The sequence below is a fragment of the Dipodomys merriami genome, unplaced genomic scaffold, assembly GCF_024711535.1.
Source record: "Dipodomys merriami isolate MVZ:Mamm:240054 unplaced genomic scaffold, mDipMer1.0.p SCAF_38, whole genome shotgun sequence".
NCBI classification, from domain to species: domain Eukaryota; kingdom Metazoa; phylum Chordata; class Mammalia; order Rodentia; family Heteromyidae; genus Dipodomys; species Dipodomys merriami.
The window spans coordinates 1,111,548-1,136,121 of record NW_027205381.1 but is presented as its reverse complement, the minus strand read 5'-3'; the positions used below and the strand labels follow the sequence as shown (position 1 = coordinate 1,136,121).

Here is a 24,574-nt window from a genome sequence, read left to right as displayed (position 1 = left end):
ATAGAATGAAAACTAGGGAACAGATGTTAACAAGCATCATTATATGTGGTATTTTTATTCAATGATCATAGTATCATATTGTATTTTATATCATAAAGTAATTAGAGAACTTTGCCCCCACACAGTTATCAGTTCCCACTGAACTCGAGCAAAGCCTGTCAAAACATTCACTGCTCTCAAGCTGAAAATACAGAGACTGCAGTGACCATGGCAACACAGAAGGGATAGTTTGGAAAATTATTCAGAAGAGACAAAGGAAGAAAAAAATGTAAGTCTGAAAGGGAGGGAAAGAGGTTAAAAGATCTGATGCTGGCATAAAGATTTTAGAAGGAGATAAGAGAGAAGGCACAGAGTAGAACGTTATTCAGTATAAATAATAGTTGCATGTAATTATAATATCTCACAGGTGACAATGAATCACATGGACTGTAAGAATGTCACCAACTGGAGGAGATATTACCCTATAGACTGAAATGAATGAATAACAACAGTGGTAAATGTCTTTAAAATTCTGAGGAAATTAATTTTATATCCTTAAAAAGAAACATTACTATATGAGATTTTAAAATATCTTGCTGTAACAAATCAGTGATGTGTGTTTCATACATACTTTTAGAAAAATGATTGTTCTTCATAGAACCAAGAACAGGTATTATGATCATGGGTTCTATGGAGAAATTTCAAGATGGCTACTGACAATACTTGTGGTTAAGTAGTTAGTCCTAATTAAAGTACAATTTCAAAGAAAATAGTATGCTTTATTCATTCCTTTGGGAAGGTGACAAATTGTTCACTTTATAGTCAATGTGAAATTGTACTCTTCTTACTCTTTCTTTATGAAGGCAATATACTTTCCATCTTGCTTGTGATGGAAACTTTCAAGAATATTAAATGTGGGGAGTTCCGGGAAGATGGCGGAGGACAAGCTGGAATCTGAGCAAGCTCTCGCATAGAAAGCAGTTTTAGAGTTCCAGTGAACAGTCCTAAGCCAGAGAATCACACCAAGTGTGCCATCACAGGACAGAGAGTTAGACAAGAGAGGGGAAGCAAAGGCAAAAAGACACATCTGAGTGCTTGCCAGCAGCCGCGGCGGCGGCGGCTGTGGCGGCGGCGGCGGCTGCAGGGTCGCAGAGGAGAACGCAGCTGGGGCCATACCTGAGCGCTCACACAGAGAGTCCGGGAGGAAGGAGCCAGACACAGCTGGCGAGCGGATTCTACTCAACACCAGCAAGAACCGACAAGGAGCGGACATCTTCATCCTGCAGTGTGCAGACCAGAGACGACCCACGATCCAAGACTCGACTTGAGTAGAAGCCCGATGTCCTCACTCCTTCTCAGGGAGCAGAGGAGGGAAGGCCACCCCTCCCCCCCCAGCACCGGTGATCTCCATCTTGGATACCGACAAAGCTCGGAGGAGCTGCTAGCTCCAACTCAGGCCTTGGAATAAAACGAGTCATTTAGCAGCTCACAAGAACTTAACGGCAAAGTGACCTGCCAGACTTGGCTCCATCCAGGGAAAAGTCACCCAGCTCAGGCACCAGCCATTGGAGTGGCTTGCCTCACTGGGTAACCAGAGCCAGAGGCTGCCCCTCCCTCTAGCAGCCTCAACAATCAATTGAAAAACAGAAAACCTGAGAACGGCTCCAGGCTGGGCTCTCTGAGTTTTTTTTTTTTCACAAAATAGCCCCAGGAAAAAGCTACTGATTGTTGAAAGGCCTCAACTCTACCCAGAACCTAGCCTCACCACTGCATCTCCCTCTTTTGTGATTCTCAAAGCAGATCACCCTCCCAGTAAACTAATCTGGGAAGGGGATCTCAAAATCTTGGGTAAAGCAGAGCATTTTTCTGCCTGTTCGAACAAACTGACTTAAGAAACCAATCAAGGGCTGGGAAGGTGGCTCAGTGGTAGAGCGCTTGCTTTGCATGCCTAAGGCCCTGGGTTCGATTCCTCAGCACCATATAAGCAAAAAGAAAAAAGCCGGAAGTGGCGCTGTGGCTCAAGTGGTAGAGTGCTAGCCTTGAACTGAAGAGCTGAGGGACAGCGCCCAGGCCCAGAGTTCAGGCTCCACGACCGGACCCAAAAAAAAAAAAAAAGAAACCAATCAAACCACAGGACCTCAAGCTGACCAGAGATTCCAACCAGAGGCTGGTTACAGACAAAAGGAAGATACAGGATTCTTCCCACCCCTCCCAAAAAAATAAAAAAAAAAAATCAAAGAACTTTTTTTTTTTCTTTTTTTCTTCTTTCTTCCTCTTTTTTCTCTGTTTATTTCTTTTTTTTTTCTTGGTACTTTATATATATATATATATATATATATATATATATAATTTTTTTTCCTTTTCTAAAAATTTTATTATCTTTAATTTTTGCCTTTTTTGAAAAAATAATTGTTTTACAGTAACTTTTTTTCCTCTTATAATTTTTATTTTAGGAATACGTGAATGTGCGGTTTCCTTTCTTTTCTTTTCTTCTTTCTCTTTCTCTTTCTTTCTTAACTATCTTTTTGTTTTTTGTCTAGCTCTACTGAACTTCTGATCTCTTTTTCTCCCTTTATTTTCCTGTTCACCTATTCCTCTCTCTTGATCTTCTTTATGTGACTTACCTCTTGTCCTGCACATCCTCAGATAAACCCATAGTTAACTAGTAGACCCTATCCCCCATTGTGTACACACTTAATCCACAAATTTATTACTCAAATCAAAACCTCTGAGACTTAAATTCCTTAATAGCAGTACTACCACTTTATACCGATATAATATTTTAAGCATTTTTTTAAGTTTTTCACTTCTCCTCTATGTCCCTTCACTTTTCTTAATATACTCACATTCCTCTCTAAAGAGATGGTCTTTTAATCTCCATAATAATATTAATTTTTACGTTTCCATTTTTTTCTGGTCTCTTTTCATTTCCCTTTCCCTTTCTTCTTTCTCTCTCTCTCTCTACTTGCCTCCTACCCAACCTATCTCCTGCATTGGGATGAGGACATAGTTAACTCCCCCTGTGCCCCCCCACACCAATCTATCCCTATTTTTTACCCACATCTCTCCCTAACCCTAATAATTTCTGGTCTTCCAAATTCTTCTCTGCGGTTCGAAGCCCATTAACATACAGTTGTTTGATGTTGAATAGATGTATCTGTTGAACTAGATTGTATCTGTAGACTATTGACTGTACAAAAGCAAACTTTGATGGATGGTTGCCTTAAGATAGTGTTCTAGCACAAAATTGTTGCTACTTTCATCTCAAATGGGCAGAGTAAGCCAGAAAAACACAAGAAAAATGGCAAATCCAGGATATCTCAATTCCCAATCTTGATAATCAGGGGTCCGAACAGATAATGAATAATCCAGAGGAGAGTTCCCAAATAGCTCTACAAACACTGCTGGCAACCATGATAAATGAGAAGTTTGACAACTTACAAAGGACTCTGTATGAGCATGAAAGGGAGAGAGAGGAGGCATCCCAAAAGCTTATACAGGAATATCATAAGCGTGAGGAAGCCACTCAAAAACTGATACAGGATTTGCGTGAACAACTTGAGAATACTCAAAGAGAAAGGGAGGAATGGCGTGAGCAGGCTGAGAACACTCAAAGAAAACTGCAGGAATCCCACGAACAAGAGGAAAGAGAACTACAAGGAATCCCAAGAACGGGAAGAAGCTAATCAAAGAATAATTCAGGAATTGAGAGACCAGGTAGAGAATACACAAAGATCACTAAAGGCATTCATGGAATCATTAACAAAGAGCTGAAGGAAGTCAGGGAGACCACAAAGGGAGTGCTGAATGGAACCCAACAGAAGGAATGGGAGTCCAAAGAAACCATCACCAATCAACTAAGTGATTTGAGAACAAACACTGAACACCAAATTAAGGAAGTAAAAAAATTCATACAAGACCTAAAACAGAGCTTCAACAAAGAACTTGAAGCCATCAAAGCTGACCAACTAGAAGGAAAAGAGATAAAAAACAAAGTAGAGAGTCTTGACAGCAGGTTAGACCATGCAGAAGATTGAATCTCAGGGATTGAAGATAGCCTAGATATTATAGAGAAAGAACATACAACCATCCAAGACAAATCCAAGAAATATGATAGATCTATCCAACACCTGGAAGACACCATCAGAAGGCCTAATCTAAAGATACTGGGTGTAGAGGAGCACCTAGAAACAGAAGTTAATGGTCTAGGAAATTTGTTTAACAGGATCCTAGCAGAGAACTTCCCAAACATACAAAAAGATAGGCCTATTCAGATACAAGAAGCTTTTAGAACCCCAAATAGAACAGACCAGAATAGGACATCCCACTGTCACATTATAATCCACACAGGATCAACTCAGAACAAGGAAAAGAACCTTAAAGCTGTCAAGGAGAAAAGGGTAAACACCTATAAAGGGAAACCAATTAGAATTACCTCAGATTTCTCAGCAGAGACAATCAAAGCAAGAAGAGCCTGGAATGATGTATGCCATGCCCTAAAAAACAAACAACTATCAACCAAGAATACTGTACCCAGCTAAACTCTCCTTCATAACTGAAGGCCAAATAAAAACCTTCCATAGCAAAGAAAAATTGAAACAATACATCTCCACCAAACCAGCCCTACAAAAGATTCTTAAAGATGTCCTACACATAGAAAACCAACAAGACCGCAATAAAGGCCAAGAAACTGCACCCAAACTGAGAATCCAAGAACCATAGGAAGAACCTAGTTTTTGCAGCCCCCAAGAAGGTGGATAACATGGCAGGAACTCCCAAATACCTCTCAGTCTTATCTCTTAACGTTAACGGACTGAACTCTCCAATTAAGCGACATAGACTGTCTAGTTGGATTAAAAAGCAAGACCCTTCTCTCTGCTGCGTGCAGGAGTCATATCTTGCCCGTAAAAACAAACACATTTTCAAAGTTAAAGGCTGGAACAAAATCTACCAAGCAAATGGCCCCCATAAACAGGCAGGAGTTGCAATCCTAATATCAGATAAAATAGACTTCAAATTAAAATTCGTGAGAAGAGATAAAGAAGGTCACTACATACTAATTAAAGGATCTCTCCTTCAGGAGGATATTACAATTCTAAATATCTATTCGCCAAACAATGGAGCACCCAAATTTATCAAAGAAACACTACTTTCCCTCAAATCCCATATAGATCCAAAGACATTAATTGTTGGGGATTTTAACACACCACTCTCCCCACTAGATAGATCAACTCGGCAAAAACTCAACAGAGAAACCGCAGTTCTAACCAGCTGCATAGATCAACTAGACTTAACAGATATCTACCGAACATTTCACCCAGCAGCGTCAGAATACACGTTTTTCTCAGCAGCACATGGAACGTTTTCCAAAATAGACCACATTTTAGGCCACAAAGCAAATTTCTCTAAATTCAGAAACATTGAAGTTATACCTTGCATCCTCTATGACCACAAGGGAATAAAATTAGATCTCAACACCAAAAGCCACCAAAGAAAGTCCGGTATCACATGGAGGCTGAACAACACACTGCTGAATCATGAGTGGGTCATGGAAGAGATTAGAAAGGAAATTCAAATGTTCATGCTATTCAACAAAAATGAACACACAAATTACCAGCTCCTCTGGGACACAGCAAAGGCAGTACTCAGAGGCAAGTTTATAGCTCTGAGCTCCAACATCAACAAATTGGAGAGATCTGAAACTAACAATTTAATGACACATCTAAACCTCCTTGAAAAAGAGCAGCAAGATAAACCCCAATCCAGTAGACAGAAAGAAATAATCAAAATTAAATCAGAATTGAATTAGAATCCAAAAAAACTATAGAAAGAATCAATAAAACAAAGAGTTGGTTCTTCGAAAAACTTAACAAAATTGACAGACCCTTAGCAAATCTTATCAGAAAAAGAAGAGAACACACCCAAATTAATAAACTCAGAGATGAGAATGGAAACATCACCACGAAAACAACCAAGATTCAGAACATTATAAGGGAATACTTCTCAAAACTTTATGCTAATAAGTTTGAGAACTTGACAGAAATGGACCTTTTCCTAGCAAATATTGACATGCCAAAACTAAACCATGATGAGTTAAACTATCTTAACAGGCCCATATCAAGCACTGAAATAGAAACAGCAATAAGAGAACTCCCAGCTAAGAAAAGTCCAGGACCAGATGGCTTTACAGCGGAATTTTACAAGGCCTTCAAACCAGAGCTCACACCAATACTCCTCCAACTCTTCAATGAAATTGAAAGAGAAAGCTCACTACCGAACACATTCTATGAAGCCATCATAACGCTCATCCCAAAACCACGCAGGGACTCATCAAAGAAAGAGAACTATAGAACCATTTCTTTGATGAATATTGATACAAAACTTCTCAACAAAACTTTGGCCAATCGACTTCAACAATTCATCCAAAAAATCACACACCACGATCAAACAGGATTCATTTCAGGGATGCAAAGCTGGTTCAATATATGCAAATCAATTTATATTATTCATCACATCAACAGGAGCAAGAACAAGAACCACATGGTTATCTCAATAGATGCAGAAAAAGCATTCGAAAAGATCCAACACCCCTTCATGATGAAGGTTTTGGAAAAATTAGGAATCCATGGCACATTCCTCAATACAATAAAGGCTGTATATCACAAACCTACAGCCAGCATTATACTCAATGGTGAAAAACTAAAGCCATTTCCTCTTAACTCAGGAACAAGACAAGGGTGCCCACTCTCTCCACTCCTCTTCAATCTAGTATTAGAATGCCTAGCTACAGCAATAAGACATGATGCAGACATAAAGGGGATCCAAATAGGGAAAGAAGAAATAAAACTCTCCCTCTTTGCAGATGACAGGATCTTGTATTTAAAGAATCCCATAGACTCCACTCCCAAATTACTCAAGCTGATTCAAAACTTTGGTAAAGTAGCAGGTTATAAAATTAACCCCCCAAAATCAATGGCTGAAATTAGGAAAGCAACTCCATTTGTAATAGCCCCACAAAAAATAAAATACCTAGGAATTAACTTAGCCAAAGAAGTGAAGGACCTCTATGATGAAAACTTTAAAATCTTGAAAAAGGAAATCAAAAAAGAACTTAAAAAATGGCAAAACCTCCCATGCTCCTGGATTGGAAAGATTAACATCGTGAAAATGGCAATACTTCCCAAGGCTATCTACAAATTCAACGCGATACCTATCAAAATTCCACCCTCATTCTTCAAGGAAATAGAGGAGGCAATCCAAAAAATCATATGGAACAATAAAAGACCCCGAATAGCAAAAACGCTCCTCAACGGAAAGAACACTCCTGGAGGAATATCAATACCAAATTTCAAACTCTACTATAAAGCCATAGTAATCAAAACAGCTTGGTATTGGCATAAGAACAGACCTCAGGACCAATGGAATAGAATTGAAAACCCAGAAATGAACCTACAGACCTATAGCCATCTAATCTTCGATAAGGGAGCTAAAACAATACAATGGAAGAAAGACTGCCTCTTCAGTAAATGGTGCTGGCAAAATTGGTTAACTACATGTAGAAAACTAAAGCTAGATCCTTATATATCACCCTGAATCAGAATCAACTCCAATTGGATCAAAGACCTTGAACTCAAAGCAGACACTCTGAAAACATTACAGGATGGAATAGGAGAAACCCTAGGCCTCCTTGGCTCAGGCCGAAATTTTTTGAATAGAGACCCGGAAACACAACAAATCAAAGAAAGGTTGGACAAATGGGATTGCATAAAGTTGCAGAGCTTCTGCAGGGCAAATGACATAGCTAGCAAGCTCAATAGAAAGCCTATGGATTGGGAGAATATCTTTAATAGCCATACAACGGACAAAGGTCTCATATCTAAAATATACTTGGAACTCAAAAAATTAAACCCCCCAACAACAAATCCTCAAAGAAACAACTGCCCAATAAATAAGTGGGCGAAAGACTTAAAGAGAAACTTCTCTGAAGAAGAAAGAAGGATGGCCAATAGACACATGATGAAATGTTCAACATCCCTAGCCATAAAAGAAATGCAAATCAAAACAACATTGAGATATCACCTCACTCCAGTTAGAACGGCAAAAATCAAGAACTCTAACAACAACAGATGCTTGAGGGGATGTGGACAGAAAGGAACCTTACTTCATTGTTGGTGGAAATGTAAACTTGTTCAACCACTTTGGAAAGCAGTATGGAGGTTCCTCAAAAGACTTCACATAGAACTCCCCTATGACCCAGCAATCCCACTTTTGGGCATTTACCCAAATGTTTACAAACAAGACCACACTAAAGCTACCAGCACAACTATGTTTGTTGCAGCATTATTTACCATAGCTAAGATATGGAACCAACCCAGATGCCCCTCAGTAGATGAATGGATCAAGAAAAGGTGGTATACATACACAATGAAATTCTATGCCTCCATCAGAAAGAATGACATTGCCCCATTTGTTAGGAAATGGAAAAACTTGGAAAAAATTATATTAAGTGAAGTAAGCCAGGCCCAAAGAAACATAGGTCCCATGGTTTCCCTTATTTGCAATATCTAGTATATGTATGAGTCAAGCAGAAATGGTCAGATAATGTGATGTCAGGAAAATGAACCCTTAGATATGTATTTTAATGTTTTTTTCTTCCATGCATGTGTTTCTAATGCATCTATAAGATTATGTCTTTGTTGCTTTGTATGTCCCTCCCCCACAGTATAACCCCTGCTTTCACTATATTTGATGTCAGTATAACTTGTGGAGGAGATGGGGAAAAACCAGTTGTTTAAGGATACAGGTGGACCTGTTGCAACAATGAGAAGTACAAGTTGTCATGTCCAAAATGAGCTTTACAATGTCAGTGCGGGGAAGGGGGGAAGGGGGGAAGGAGAAGGATGGGGATTGGGAGGGCAGGGGGGAGGCTGGCAAGTGATGTGAAGGGTAAACAAAGGAGGAGGCTGCAGTGCTTGGTAAGAAATGTACGCATTATCCTGCCCATGCAATTGTAACCCCTCTGTACAGTATGTTCACAAATAAAATAAAATAAAAGTTAAAAAAAGAATATTAAATGTGTTAATAAAAAAGTCTTCCAGGGGGTGAAAAATCTTATGCAGCCAGTGTCTGGCTCACAGCTGTAATCCTAGTTAGTCTAGATGCTGAGAGCTGAGTATCAGGGTTCTAATTAGCCCAGGCAATAATTCCTTGAGTCTCGTATTTCCAATTAACTACTACCAAAACATTAAAAAGACTGACACTGGAGTTGTGGCTCAAATAGTAGAGTATTAGCCTCAAGTACACACAGGCACACACACAGACGCACACACACACACACACACACACACACACACACACACACACACACACACACACACACACACACACACACACACACACACACACACACACTGGTCTGAGACAGTGCCCAAGCCTTGAATTCATGCTAGATAAATTCTATATAGGGAATTCTGTTTTCCTTACTTATGCACTACAATCCCTTGAAATTTTTATGGCTTTTTGGTGTTTTTAGTTATTTTGTTTTGGTTGTTTTAATTTAATTTTATTGTTAAGGTGATGTAAAGAGGGGTTACAATTATATAGGTAAGGTAATGAGTACATTTCTTGTTGACCATTGTTACCCTCTCCCTCATTTTTCTCCCACTTTCCCTCCTCTCAATTCCCCACTACACCCCCCCCCATAAATTGTAAAGTTCCTTGCCAAGATATTGTATTGTGGGTATAGCTATTTCAATACATTAAGTTTCCAGAACAATCATTGAGTTAATCCAATAAAGTAGATAATTAATATAAGGTATCCATGAGATAATGAATAAAAGATTGAAAAGAAAACAAAACTTCAATGAAAACTAGCAATCAACAAAGGGAAGGTTTTTTAATTACATAAGGTAAAAGAAGCAGAATTGTACTTTGAGTATTGACAAAGTAAAATGAGGATTTAGCAAAGTGAAATGAAAATGCCCAAACTTTAATGTGTGCGTTGTCTCTACCTTTTATCCCAGGGATTGTTGACTTGTAGGAATGCAAATGTAATTTTTTAATAAACAATATTTGTTATAATAATAAAATAAGGCAATATATACTGGTATTTTCTTTAAAAATATGCCTGTGTTTCATGCCTGTAATCCCTGCTACTCAGGAGTCCATGAGACTCTTATCTCCAGTAAACCATCAGAAAACCAGAAGTGGTGCTGTGGTTCATATGGTAGAGCACTTGCCTTGAGCTGAAGAGCTGAGGGACAGCGCCCTAGGCCCAGATTCAAGATCTATGACTGATTGAAAAAAATAAAAGAATTTTCTTCGTAACTAAATCTGGCATATATGTATATATGTCATATATTTTTATTTTAAATAATTATTTTAAGCAAAAATTATTTTAAACAAAATATTCTTTTCTCATGTAACAAAAGCAGCCCTTAGTATAATAAAGGTGTGTGAGTGTGTGTGTGTGTGTGTGTGTGTGTGTGTGTATGTGTGTGTGTGTAATCCTAGGCACAGAATCCTGCAGTATAGCCATTGGGTAACAAGAAGAATTCTGCAGCCCCTCCCCTTCACGGAGTCCTGTGGCCCAGGTCTTACCTTTGAATCAGGATGAGGGAGGGTGGGTCGGGCTGCTGGCTGTACCCCTGCTGGCCCCATACTTGCACATCCCAACCCCTCAGCTCTCTCCTGCTCTGCACTCGTGGAAGACTAATGGCAAGTGTTTTTTGTTTTTGATTTTTGTTTTATGTACAAGGGACTGCGCATCTTCTACCAAGACTCTGTGAGTGTGGTTGAAAGTCCTGAGATAGTTGTGCTTTTACATGGCTTTCTAACATCCAGCTGCGATGGCTATAAGATTTGTGACGGTCTAACCCTCAGGTTTCATCGAGTGATTGCACTTGACTTCTTAGGCTTTGGCTTCAGTGACAAACCGAGACCACATCACTACTCCATCTTTGAGCAGGCCACCATTGTTGAGGCATTTCTGCGGCATCTGGGGCTCCAGATAATCTCACGATTATGGAGATATTGTTGTTCAGGAGCTGCTGTATAGGTACAAGTAGAATCGATCTGGCCGGCTTACCATAAAGAAGAGTCTCTGACTGTCCAATGGAGGTGTATTTCCTGAGACTCATGGTCCTCTTCTCCAAAAGGCACTCAAAGATGGAGGCATACTGTCACCCATCCTTACGTGGCTGATGAACTTCTTTCTGTTCTCTCCAGGTCTCACTCCTGTCTTTGGACCATACACTCGACCCTCTGAGAGTGAGCTGTGGGAAATGTGGGCTGGAATCTGCAGTAACGATGGCTACCTGATCATCTACAGTCCCTTGCAGTACAATAATCAGAGGAAAAAGTTTAGAAGACACTGAGTGGGAGTCCTTGCCTCTGTAACGATTCCCATTCATTTTATCGATGGGCCATTGGATCCTATAAATCCCTACCCAGAGTTTTTGGAGCTGTACAGGAAAATGTTGCCGCGGTCCACGGTATCGATTCTGGATGACCACATTAGCCACTACCCACAGCTAGAGGATCCCATGGGCTTCTTGAATGCATATATGGGCTTCATCAGCTCCTTCTGAGCTGAAAAGAGTAGCTTCCCCATATTACTTCCCCAATTCTCTTACTTGTCGTATTTCCACTTAGGAAGAAATGCCCAAAAGGGGTCCTGGAAACCAAACACCATTCTCTTAACAAAGTCCACTTTACTCACATTGCTGAACAGAATATAGAAAAAGGCAGCAAAAGCTCCAACTAAGAGTGACATAGTAGTCCACCTCAGTGCTTTGACGTCTGATCAAGTATGTGAACTTGCCTTTGTGTTATTGGGAAATTCTGGTCTGCATTACTTCTTACTGATGCAGGAAGATAGACATTAGACATCACTTTGCATAAAAGACTTTTAAGGCTCCTGTGGATTTTTCTGAAATATTTAAATATGGGAATTTCTGTCTTGATCCCAAGTGAAATTCCACAATAAAGAATGAGAAGGGCTTGTTTACCTCTCCTAACATGGCTTTAAGAGCACATAGATTTTTAAAAGTTCTCTAAGTAACCTTGCTTAAGTGAGAGTAAGAGAGAATCTATTCTCTTAACTGTGGGTTTAGTTTCATCAGCTGTTTTAATTGTGGATGTTTTGTTAAAATAGATACTAGTCTAGATATGTACCATAAGTATGCTTTAAGACAATGATTTGCCTACACATGTATATGTTTTATAAGGATGCTAAACCAGCAGACCCTTCCCCTGCCAGAATAATAAACCTTATTAAGAATGTATAACTTCTGAATAAATTGAACTAAATCTAAAATAAATTAATAAACAAAAAGAACTCTGCAATATGTATGAGTAATATGAGTAACTCAAGAGTTCCTCAGACATGTATCCTTCCCATACACTATGCCTGTTCATATTTCAGAGATGGCAACTTTCTTCAAAGACAAATACGGAAAACCATATAAAAAGACAGTATTTTACCATCATGGTCTTCTACCCTCACCATAACCATGAAACCCATTAACATCATCTGCAATGATGTAAGATTTTTCAAACAATTAAGATTTTATCCATTCTCAAAATATAAGCATGGCTCAGTTACAGGGCCTTATTTGATCAGAAGGATTATATTTCACAGAAGGATTCTGTGAAATAATACATGACATCAAACTTCTCTTTTGTTACTGCTGGCCTCATGCATTTCACACATCAGTACAACATGTCCACTATGTTTAAGATCTTGTGAGATTCACTTAAATGAACAACAAAGCCCTGTGAAATCATCTGATTTTGAAGCTATTTTCAGTCATTGCTCAAGAAGAAAATCATTAGAAGATTCAGTAACCACATAGAAAAGAACATGCCAATTACCTTGCAACCAGGGAAGATAAACCATTGTAAACAGACATAGAAAATGAAAATTGGATAATGTTGAAGTTGGGATTGGTTAAACTCATTCTAATTTATCATTTCACCCTCTTTGCCTTTTTATGACACTTGGAAAAAATTGCCTCCACACGAAGAATTATGGTATTACACATATATGCATCATGAAAAATGCTAGTCCTTCAGAGAACTTTTTTCCCTTAGGCCTTTAATTTGATTTTGAAATGGATGAAGTGAATGACAGTATTTTATTATCAAACCCCCCAGGAAGGCACTTTGGCTTGCCTAGTAAATTGTGACTGCTGTGTTGATTTTCTCTTTATTACTCCATTAAAGGGTGGCATTGACTACTTGGGAAAATTGAGAATGAAGGAAAAATAAACTCCAAAGTGCCAGTCCTTAGTTTTCTTTCTTCTCAGTATTAAGGGATAGGAAGAACATATATATATATAGTATTATGTATAACATAAATATATAATGTATTATACACATATATATTATATTATATATAAAATATGTTATACATATACTATACCCAATATATGTATATTCACCGTATGTTTTTATCTATTACTATTAGATTACTCACCTAAAGTTTCTAGTATTACAAAATACTCACATAACAATAGGTCTAAATAAAAAAATAAAACTGTAGTTTTTCATATTCATTTTAAAACCATATTGTGCCATGGTATTTTCGACAATTTCTAAAATTTGTAAACTGTATTGAAGAGAGTTTTACTTACCATTGAAAGACAAGAGTATTCAAGGTACTTGGAAAAAGCACTTAATAGAAAATTAAGAAACTGATTTTGTAACAAATTCAAGCTTCTTCCTAATAGGAATCAAAATAAAACCAAGGATACTTCTGCTTTCAAATTGCATAATATGTGTTCAATAGCCCTTTTCCCCAATAATGATCTTTCAGGTTTGTTCTGGCAAAGAGAATTACTATCCTCATTTTATGAGATTGCATATCCCTCTCATCCTCCCTCCGAAGGTGAGTAATCTCTCAGACATTCCTCAGACAGCTCTTCTCCTCAGCTTTCCAATCTGAACATGGAGTCAGTGACCTTCACTCACTGTTCCAGTGCTGGTGCAGCCCAGGTCCTTACAGGGCACTTGGTTGACAGGTAGTAAATCAGGTGCATCCTTACTTTCTAACTTGGCAAGATTTATTTTTTATCATGTTTTAGATTCCAAGTCCAACTTAAAGCCATCAACATACTGACATCTCAAACATGTCTCAAACATACTCGGAAGGACACTTCTTTTCTCTGAGTTCATTAGTTGGTTTCCAGACCACTAGCATTGGCTTCCATTGTGAATTTGTTTAAAAAATATATTTTTTTGCCAAGATATTGGTATTTTAATAAGCCCCAAGTGATTATGATTAACAGTGAAATTTGAACAACAATTCTCTTTTATTTTATATTAGCTGAGTCTGTGTGGCTGTTTTAACTTTTTCCCTATTCAATTTTCTCTTGAAACAACTTAACAGTCCGTGAAACACACACACACACACACACACACACACACACACACACACACACACACACACACACACACACACACACACACACATTGAATTCAAATTTAGTTCGAAGTCACTCAAATATTGCTCTCTTATCTTTCTTTTCTCAATAGTAGTTTTGAAGGAGGTCAAGGCCACAATATAGTTGACTCATATAAACACATATAAGTATTTATGCAGAAACAAGTCTAACAACAATCATTAAATTTGTAGTCATTTTGTAAATGATAGCCAGTTTATAACTTCTGAAAGGTAATTATATCCTTTAAAGTGTCATAATAAGGGTTTCTATGGGAATAGAAATTTCTGTGTGCATTTCTGTAATCACTGATTTTTAATATATTTTCTGGAGACAAACAAGGCAATGGAGATAGGTGATCAATGTGGACTTTACAGTCTTAAATCCAAAAACTAAAAAAGGAATTAGACCTATTTCTTCCTTAAAATATAAAAGTAGGAACAGCAACTTAAATTGTAGCAAATATTGTCGGTATTGTATTTAATGAAACGAACATCATCTTGAGCATGAGATTGAAAATTGGAGAATGTACTAGAATAACTTTGATATTAATTATGTTCTTCCCTTAAAAAAAACAAACAAACAAAAACAAACCCTCACCGGGCGCCTGTGGCTCACGCCTGTAATCCTAGCTACTCAGGAGGCTGAGATCTGAGGATCATGGTTCAAAGCCAGCCTGGTCAAGAAAATCCGTGAAACTCTTATCTCCAATAAAACCACCAGAAAATCGAAAGTGGTGTTGTAGCTCAAGTGGTAGAGCGCTCGTCTTGAGCTGAAGATCTGAAGGACAGTGCCCAGGCCCAGAGTTGAAACCCCACGACCGACAAAAAAAAAACAAAAACGCTCAACTGCTGTTTGTATTTACATATCATTGTCTTTTATCTGTATATCCTTGTCTCTGTAACCTAATGATTCCGTCACCATTTTTAGAGCTCACCACATAGTCCAACGTGATGACATTATGAGATCCCAAGCTTCTTGGCATCTTCAACTAGCATTTTTCCAAGTAAAATCACATACATCAGCTGGGATGCTGATAAATACTTGACAAGTGGTCCTCATTAAATAAATACATATTCTTTTGTTTGGGGGAGAATGTAAATAAGATACATAAAGAAATGAAGAAAGTATAGATATTTGCTACAGCTTTCAGATTTTTTTGTAATGTGCAATTTCCTGATAGGTTAAGGAAATATGAAATAGGTTAAGGAGGGAAGTAATACATTGCTTACTGCAAGAGATGCTACTAAATGGAAATTTCTCTAATCTATTTAATTTTTATTATATTACCAGCATTTCAGAGTATGTGGACATATATTTTATTAAATCATAATTGTTTTAGTCAGTTTGCTTTTCTGAGGTTAAGAAAAGCTACTAAGAAAATGAAAAGTCAACATAAAATGAATGAATTAGATGGTCAATCTGCCTGTTCATTCATACAACATACATTTAACAAATATTTTATATCAGGCAAAGTATGATTTCAAAGAGGAAAAGATACTTTTATCTTTTTGAAATATAAGCTAGGGGTTTTGGAAGAATAGCTATTATAAGAAAATAGAATTTCCTAACTAAGTGGTATCTACAAGGTACAATGATTAAATTAAAGTAGCCTTCAGATATGCCTTGGAATTCTGGGGGAAGGCAAAACTCACTAGAAAACTCAGTGTTTAGAAGTCGATTACTTTAATATGGAATGTATCTTACCAAGGAACAAGAAGAGTGGGCTGGACACAGGAAGGACCAAGAACCTTTATGAAGGCATAAAGTTTACCTAGGAAGCTTTCGGCGGGTCACAAAATAAAAGAATGTTTATAGTGGGAAATTGGAGTAGAGTTAATGGGATCCAGATCAAACTTCAATCAATTCTTCTAGAATAATTTTGTTAATACTTGTTTCTAAAATCACTGTTTATGATGTGATCCTAGCCTGTCATGTACAGATGCACTGGGTATTATGGATGCTGCTGTGGTGACACAACACACATTTTATAAAGATTATTTCTTAAGAATTCACTACCTATTGAGGTAGTGAAGACTAATTACATCTCATTATTTACTTTCAAACTTGGAAAGTTTGCATCTGTTCCTTACTTACCTTTTCTTTAAAGCCACTTGAAACCACCTGGAAAAAAAAGTACTTCCACAAAGATGAATTAATGACATTCTAACATTTGTGAGTGGCAGCATAGTACTAAAAATACCTTTAAAACCACAGAACAGGTGAATCCCTAGTGCAGTTAGAGATTGGCAGTCCCTTGTGCTTAATAGAAGTAGAAAATTAATAGTTTATAAATGATAAAATGATTTTAATACTTTTTTTACTGGCAACATAGATGTGATCTTTAACAGGAAGGATGCAAAGGAAGATACACTTTTAATGACTGCAGAGTAATGGACAGAGAGTGTCTGGAAGCTGGGTATTCCAAAGACTTCCATGATTATCTTTCAGGGTAAAAGAGCAAAGAAGAAGGAAGTTCCCACTGAGTTCTGGAAGTCCCAGAGAAATGGAAAGTGCTTAAATATTGAAAATTTATTCCCTCTCATCTGCAGCTGACTTATCACCTACATATCTAAGAGAAAACTATTAAAGGTTTTCACATAATGCACTGAGGAACAATCCCCAGAAATAATACAGCACCAGGGGATATTTGTGTTCCAACAGGCAGGGATGGAAGATCTCAATATATTTTGCCAGACTAAAGCAGACTAATTTCAGCTCTGTATAGTAGGACAATATAATATGATTAAGAGGAATTCCTCACAACTAAGAGTAGTGGAACTCTCAAAACATAGTTAATCATGCCATCATTTTAAGAGATACAGGTAATAGTCCTGATAACATACCAAACAAGTTCAGTATTAAAAATATTAACCAACAGTCTGATGCTGGTGTATCACATTTATCATCTTAGCTACTTGGAGGCTGAGATCTGAGGATTTCAGTTTGAAGCCATTATGAGCAGGAAAGACCATGAGACTGCTGCCTCTAATTCACCACCAAAAATCCATAAGTAGAGGGGCTCAAGAAGTAGAGTGCTATCTTTGAGAAAAATAAGTTCAGGGAATAACACCTGGGCCCTAAATTCAAGCTCCAAGACAGTCACATATACACAAAAGGTACATACACATACATACATGCATGCATACATACAAACATACATACATTCACACACATATCAGGTAACTAGAAATAGATGTAAATGTCTTCCTAGTGAAAAAAAGTTTGAGGAAATTCTTCAGCTAATAAACTTTAAGGTAAAAGGCTAATATCATTTTTCCCTATACTTGGAATGTCATTTTGCAAGAGGGTGACACATAAGGAGAAAAAAGGAGAAAAGCTTAAGTCAACAAAGATGATGAAGTAAAAATACATCTACACATATTAATTTTCATGCAGAAAATTCTATGGAGCTACAGAAAGTAGTGTAATAATGGTAGTGAATTTAACAATGTGGTAAGTGATTACAAATATCCTTGATTTTCTATAACCTAGCACTAAATAATGGAAATATATAATTAAGTAAGCAATTTTTACAGAATAATCAAATTTATAAGAAAAATTAGAGATACACTTAACAAAATGTGAGATTTTTATGCAAAATCTGATAAATCTTAGGTAAGAGAAATTAAAGAATAATAAATGAAATACCATGAAATATCATAGTATGGGATGGAATCTTCAATATGTCTATTTTGTAAAATCAAAATTGTACAGAGGTTTGAAAATATAATAAAAATGTGAAACTTTTGGTAATCTGATTTCAATTCTAATTATAATACTATAAAAACCAATACAATACAGCATTGTTTTAAAATCAGATAAATGCATAGATCATTGTGAACAGCAGAGAATTTAGAAGTGAACTTATATTTATATGGTGAAATATTTTCCCCAAGAATTTTTAAGCAATTATACAAAAAAATTAGCGTTTTCAGCTGAGAAAATAAAGAGTTTGGCTTATGGCTCATGCTGTATTCACGAATGAAATTGATGATAGGTCCAAATGTAAAAGTTAAAATACTAAAATATCTAGAAAATAATGAGACTATTTTGTAACCTTGGATTAGAAAAATATTTCTTCAAGAAAAACTACAAAATTAACCAAAAAAGAAAAATATTGATAAAATAGATTTTTTTAGAATTAAAGATACTATGAGAAAAATGAGTACCCACACTGTATTCCATAAGAAAATTGTAGTGATTCCCACGCCTGACAAAGGGATTTGCATATTCTGTATAAATGACTGCTATAGATCAACAACAACAACTAAAAGACAATGTTCAATAAAAATGTGGAATTGATTTGACTAGACACTTAGAAAAATATGTGAAGATTCAATGAGCAAGTGAAAATACTTAAGATCATTGGTTAAAAGAGGAATAAAAAATAAATGCCACAATGCAATACTACTATATATCATTAGAAGGTTCATATTTAAAGGTTGGATAGAACCTAACATTATAATATAGGTAGTAGCACAAGTCAATACTGGTGCTAAGTGCAGAATGGAATTATCATTTTGAAATCAGCCTAGCTTCTCAGGGAGCTTGACAAATATCTAATTCATAATCCAGAAATTCCATTTCCATGCATTTTCCTAAGAAAATCAAAATATAACTGGGTACTAGTGGCTTATGTCTATAATCCTAGCTATACAGTGACTGAGTTGTATGCTCTGGCAGAGTAGAAAAGAATAGAAAATTATATGAAATACATATCACCAGTTAGCTAGGAAAAAGGTGGAAATAGAAGCTCAAGAGGTAGAACATCAGCTTGAGCAGAGAAAACCAGGAGAGTGCTAAGGATGTGAATTTAAGCCCAAGTATTGGCAACACAATTTTAAAAAAGAAAAAGAAAGTTAAAATACGTAAAGATGTAAGGACAATGATCTGATAGATGTGAGCTACTTTTTTCACCACAACATTCCCAAACTTAAATAAAGATCATCTCTACTTCACCAGTGAAAATAGGTTTTACTTAGTAACTAATTGCAGGGAAAAAACCCCAAACTGATAAACCCTTCACTTCATTGCAATTTGTGCAGAGGAGAGTGTGCATTTTTAAGGAAGACTGAAGGAGAATGTGATGGAATATAAACAAATTACTGAATTGGAAAGTGTTAATGAGATGAAGGCAGCTGGGCCTACAAGCTGATGATTATCAAAGTCAAGACTCTGTCATACCATGAAAGCAGGGAAGACAGAGGCTCTACACCTACTGAAGATTATTATATTACAAAGGAATGGATTTCAGGTCATCAGAAAAGTCACTCATTACTAGCAGGAGATAGAAACAGAAGACCTAAAATTGTAAACTCTTTAAAATAGTAAACTCTTTAAACAGGGAAGGTCAGAATTCTATGCAGGTGTTGGCTGGTATGAATAGTAAATTTCTCTGTCTGACTTGAGTTTTCTTTGGCATTCATATTTTACAGTATAGTGGATTTTAATGGCAAAAATATATAAAAAGCAGAAGCATAAAGTAAAAACATATATCTATATGTAAGACAACTCAGCAAAGTAGTGAATGGATGTGATCTACCATTTAATAAAAACACTACATCATTTTGTTGCCCTGTATAAGAACCTGTTGTATTTTAAAATACCTAAAATATTGGCATGTCTTGAAAATTTTAACCCATTTATATTTATAATTGATATAAAGTTACCCAATGAAACTTGCTCACAGAACCAGCATGACTTATATTAAAGCTCTACATCACTCCATTTATATTGAAAGTTCATAACAAAAATAGGGGGAAAAAAATGAAAACATCTCCTACTTTTCCCCATTTTTATACTGACAGTCATAACATTAAAGTTCCTTGTGACCTCTGAATCTAATTAATGTTCAGAGCATTCAATCAAGGAAAGAAAGGGAAAATATATTTTAAGAAGGAAATCTTTACTCATCATAGTAGATCCTTAAGCCCGTTCTTCACTGCCTGATGGGCTAGTTGGATGTTGGGTGCGTTTGTTCCATGTCTACCATGGAAAGCAGTTTGGTATCTTCAAAGGATACTTACATAAATATCATTTACTAGTACTATACACAAATAGCTGAGTTCCAGGCACACATCAATTTTGAAGTTCTGACCAATTTTTCCCACCAAGAAGTCAGTAAATTAGAGTTTCAATGGACTGGTGATTACCTCTATTTTCATGCAGTGTCACAATACAGTACCTGGATCTTGATATGATTTCTTCACTTCTCCAGTAGAAGGTATACCACTGTCAGCTTCTTTTGCAACTAGTTCTCTTTTTCTTGGTATTTTTTATTGTAAAAATTCTGTACAGAGGGGTTACAGTTACATTAACAAGGTAATGAGTACATTTCCTATTGAGCATTGTTGCCTCCTCCTTTGTTTTCCCTCTATCATCCCTTCCTTCCCACCTCCACAACTACCTCCCCGCTACGGAATTTGTAAAGGTCATTTTCAACATAGTGTTTTGTACATCTCATTGTTACAATGGGTCAACCTGTATCCTTATTTAACCATTTTGTTCTTCCCTTCCTCTCCCTGAATTAGAGAAGTGTATATACAAGATGCAGGGCACCGACATCAAATACAGTGAAAACAGGGGTTACAAAATCACGTGGTACATTACAAATACTTTAGAAACAATAGCAAGAAAGAAAAAAGATATTTGTGTCCCTATCTTGGGGTTCATTTTGCTTAACATCATCTTATATGGTCACATGTACATAGCTTTAGACCTTTTCTGCTTGTCCTACATATGTACTAGTTATTGCAAATTAAGGCAAACCATGGACCTATGTTTCTTTGGGCTTGTCTTACTTCACTTAATATAATTTTTTCTAAGTCTTTCCATTTCCTAACACATGAGTGATGTCATTCTTTCTGATAGAGGCATAGAATTCATATATATATATATATATATAAAACATTTTCTTGATCCATTCATCTACTAAGGGGCATCCACTCCCAAATTGTTTGAGCTAATTTGAAACTTTGAAACTTTGACAAAGTAGCAGGGTATAAAATTAACCCTCAAAAATCAATGGCTTTTCTGTATGCCAACAATGAGAAGAGCGTGGCTCTTTTGTAATAGCCCCACAAAAAATAAAATACCTGGCAGTTAACTAAAGAAGTGAAGGACCTCTTTGATGAAAACTTTTAAAAAAAATTATTATCAAGCTCATGTACAGAGGGCTTACAGTTAAGTAAGCAGTGATTACATTTCTTATTTAACTTGTTACCCCTTTCTTCATTTTCTCCCTCTTTACTCCCCTGCCAAAGTTGTACAGATCATTTCCAACACATTGTCTCTGAGTATCACTGTTGCATAGGTTAACCCTTTGTCCTTTTTCTCATCATTTTGTTATTCCCCATCCCTTCCTTATTTCAGATAAACATACATACCATATCCAGGGTATGATAATCAAATACAGTGACAACAGGGGATTAACTATAGGGTAAACACAAAAGAAAAAAGAAATCATGTAGTACATTGAGAACAACAACAATAAAGAAAAACCTCTTGTGTCCAGTTCTTGGAGTTCATTTCACTTAGCATCATTTTATATGGTCATATGTACATAGCTATTGAGCTGCTCTCCTCATCTGCTAAGATTATCCTAGATGTATACTAATTATTACAAATAGCTTTACTACAGGTGGATGCAGCAAACAGTTTATGCGAGTCTTGGAGTATGGATCTTCTTCCTCCTCTTCTTCAGGCAAATGAGAAGAGGTAGCATCAAGGCTGACCTTAGAGAGAGACTGAAGTACCTCAACATTCATGTTAGTGGTAACAGAAGCCATTCCAGGGACATGGACTCATACTGTTAGAAACCATGCTAAAAGCTGAACTCTCTCAGAACAAAGGTTTGGAGGGGGTTGCTATGTCCCTGAAAGTTCTTCAGTCCTCTCTCCCAAACCAGAAATAACCTAACTATCTAAGATCTAGAGAATGGACACACACAGGGCTATGAACATACCACAGTGTTATCTCCTTAGAGATAAAAGAAGATTTAACAAAAATCTTAAAGCTCTCCACAATAACTTAGACACAACAGCATGACCAGAATGTGTGTATGCTGGTCAGAGGAAGGGAGCATCATCTGGTGCTGGTTCTCCTGGTCTTCTACTAATAGCTCATCCCACACAGTGCTGTGATCCTCTGCTAATTCGATCTTCCTTTAAGATGCCTACTTGTCTGAAAATCCCTGAAAAATTTCATTTAAGCCCTAATTTGTTGGCAATGCTACTCTCGTGAAGGTTAAAGGACCATGTTGAAACTCTAGTCTCATTGAATTTGATAGCACTATTTACAGGGAATAATTTCCAGTTTCCTATCAATCTTTTCTTAGCAAGTAAGAAAGAGGATTTTGAAAATTCATTGTATTGAGACATAGTTTATATCTCCATTAGTGACAATTATCTATCATTTCACTGGGCATGCTTATTTGACAGTGCAAACTTTATACCAAAGTGTGAAAACACACACACACACACACACACACGTACATACATGCATACATACACAAACATACTGCATTCAATTACTGTGATAATGAAGAATAGGATAAAATTCAGAGTAAGGAAATCTTGAAATACTTAGTAAATCTCTACCCATTTTTTTGATCAAACACGTAGACTTGGAAAAAACATTATAATTTTTAAAATAAAATATATGTTTATACAAGAACTAGAGAAAACTAAGAAGGATGCCAGTCTAAGATTATTTAAATGTATAAAACATAATCTCTGAAAGCCATGGAAAATTTTCATTGAAAATTAAAAAATGTTCCTGCAGAATGATGTCTTCTAGGTGCTATCACACAGAGGAAATGAAAGAAGAAAAAATATACTGCCTCTCATTCTCAGTTTCAATTTATTTAGAGAGAAATGCTGATTTGTCACCTTCTCCCAGGTGATGCAAAAAGATGAATGCTCATTAGTCGAGAAGATAGATAAGAAAGCCAGAAATAGCTGTTTAAGGAATCTGTGAGGAGGCAGGTGACAGGGCACTGCCCTTAGGAATGGAAACATAAAATACATCATTTGTTTCATAACCTCTAGAGTCTGGCCAATGTGAGTTTTTCCAGATCATCGGCGAAGGAAATGTTATCATTTTACTTTACTCTTTTTAAAAAAATGTTTCCTGTCTGAAAGCTCCATTCAAGAACGTGCAATTATTAAACATCAAGAAACTGCTAAAACAAAACTATGAAAACCTGAGTTTAATGGGATTACGGAGCAAATTGCAAGGCTCTGTTCACTTTAATGTTGCTATGCAGTGGTTCCTTTTCAATGATCTGTTCTCTGTTACCTCTAAAAATTACTTCTAAACAATGTAAGCATATGCACAAACACCAAAATTTGGTGCAGATCTTATCTCATAGGTGCCTTTCTTCACACTCTGAAAGGATTGTTTAAATTCACCTTCTTCCCCAAGTAGTGCCTTCTGCAATCATTTACTTTCTGACCTCTCAATTCAAAATTATTAAGAATATCTGCTCAGGGCTTTTCTCTGACCTATGACAAAAGTTGGATAGCCGATTTTTATTTATTTATTTTTATTTTTTTGCCAATCTTGGGGTTTGAACTCAGTGCTTGGGCAATGTCGCTGAACGTCTTTTGCTCAAGGGAAGCACTTCACAACTTGAGCCACAGCACCACTTCTGGCTTTTTCTTTTTCTGTGGTGCTAAGTAATCGAACCCAGTGCTTCATGCATGCTAGGTAAGCACTCTACCACTAAGCCACATTATGAGCGTGAATAGCATATTTTTGAAGCTGTATTGGTGCTTCTGACAAGCAAATACTGAGCACCTCCACAAGCACACTCTATTTTCTTGTCTGCTTTTGTGTTGGCTTTTGGCTGGATCTTTAAAAATGAATGGAGAAGCTCTTGATCTCATATATTTCTCGGAATTTTGTCTTGGATGGAACTTAAGAAGCCTGTGGAGCTACTTAGATGAGAATATAAGTTTTCGTGGGTTTTGTAAAAGCATTAACTCAAAAGACCCTAAACCAACAGTAACAATAATAACAATAAAACTGTGTCAACTTCTATCAAAGGGAGATGCTCTGTTTAAAGTGCTGTCCTCTAACTAGACCATTGACTCTACACATGACGATGACCCCTTTACAAGTAAGAAACCAGAACAGGCAAAATAGCAAAA

The 24,574-nt window shown here is 36.7% G+C and overlaps 1 pseudogene; it reads left to right on the top strand.

The window, feature by feature from the left end:
• Window positions 1-911: 911 nt before the first annotated feature.
• Window positions 912-11,567, top strand: LOC138804965 (mesoderm-specific transcript homolog protein-like; annotated as a pseudogene).
• Window positions 11,568-24,574: the final 13,007 nt, after the last annotated feature.